Below are 1,189 nucleotides of genomic sequence, written 5' to 3' on the forward strand. Positions count from 1 at the left end.
AATATGGTAGCTTGCTTGCGCCATGGGATAAAAAATAGAAATAGAAATAAATAAAAATAGAAAATAAAACTTTTTATCTCACAATTCTAACTTTTTTTACGCAATTTAGAAAAAAAAGTCATAATTGCAAGATGTAAACTCAGAATTCAAAGGGAGAAAAAAGTCAAAATTTTAAGATATAAACTTTTTTTTCTCTCACTCAATCTCGCATTACATTTTGCAAATCTGACTTTTTAAAATAATTTCAGAATTGCAAGATATAAACTCAGAACTGCAAGATATGAAGTCTGAATTGTGAGCTATAAACACAATCCTCAGAAGAAATTGAATTGTGAGAGGAAAAAAAAAGAGTCAGAATTATGAGATAAAAATGCGCAACATTTTATTTTATATATTTATTTTTATTCTGTGGCGGAAAAAATAACAGAATTTGGAAGCCTATTTCTGCCATGGGATAAAAAAAAAAAGTAACTGTGAAGGTAATTTTAAATGTAATTGAACAGTAATTTTATCTCACAATTTTAGGCTTTTTTTCTCAGAATCACAAGATATAAACCCATAATTGTGAGATAAAAAATGTCAGAATTTCAAGGTTTAAACTATCTCGTAAATCTGACTTTTTTTTCACAATTCTGTGAGAAAACCTCAGAAATCCAAGATAAAAATTCTGAATTATGAGACAAAGTCGCAATTATCTGATATTATATTTTTTAAATCCCGTGGCGGAAACAAGCTTCCATACAAATGTCATTCCGTACCTTTTAGAAGTGGGTCGCGCACTGAACTTTGCGGATGGGCTGCATGAGGGTGTCAGCACCCAAGTAGCCGTCAGTCTTCTTCCCAAGAGTTATGAAATCAGCTTCGTTGAGGCTATTGGGAGTGGAGCCGAGGTGCAGCTTAAACATGGAGGAGCGAGCGTGCTGCTCGGGAAGAGGGATGTAGATGCGCTTTTCAAACCTATAACCATGAGACGATAATAAACCAATGCCTATATAGACATTTCAAGACATGAAAATTTGTGTGGATTTGCATGACGCACCTTCTTCTGATGGCAGAATCCAGCATCCAGGGGATGTTCGTCTCTCCAAGGACCAGAATTCCTTCGTTGTCGTTTCCTATGCCTGCGAGAATGAGAAAATTAAAGGCGCTTTCAAGTTTTCCTTTCTCTTTGGAGTGTTACAAGCTGTTC

General features: G+C 34.8%; 1 long non-coding RNA gene across 1 annotated transcript in view; it reads right to left on the reverse strand.

Moving 5' to 3' along the window:
* The window catches only part of LOC107576904 (uncharacterized), a 1,915-nt gene extending 1,101 nt beyond the window's left edge, over window positions 1-814 (reverse strand). Inside the window, exon 1 of the long non-coding RNA XR_001608136.1 lies at window positions 759-814. This is a non-coding gene — a long non-coding RNA (uncharacterized lncRNA). The remainder of the gene's footprint in view (window positions 1-758) is intronic.
* Window positions 815-1,189: the final 375 nt, after the last annotated feature.

The sequence above is a fragment of the Sinocyclocheilus grahami genome, unplaced genomic scaffold (assembly GCF_001515645.1).
Source record: "Sinocyclocheilus grahami isolate Dianchi unplaced genomic scaffold, SAMN03320097.WGS_v1.1 scaffold4600.1, whole genome shotgun sequence".
In the NCBI taxonomy this organism is placed as follows: Eukaryota; Metazoa; Chordata; class Actinopteri; order Cypriniformes; family Cyprinidae; genus Sinocyclocheilus; species Sinocyclocheilus grahami.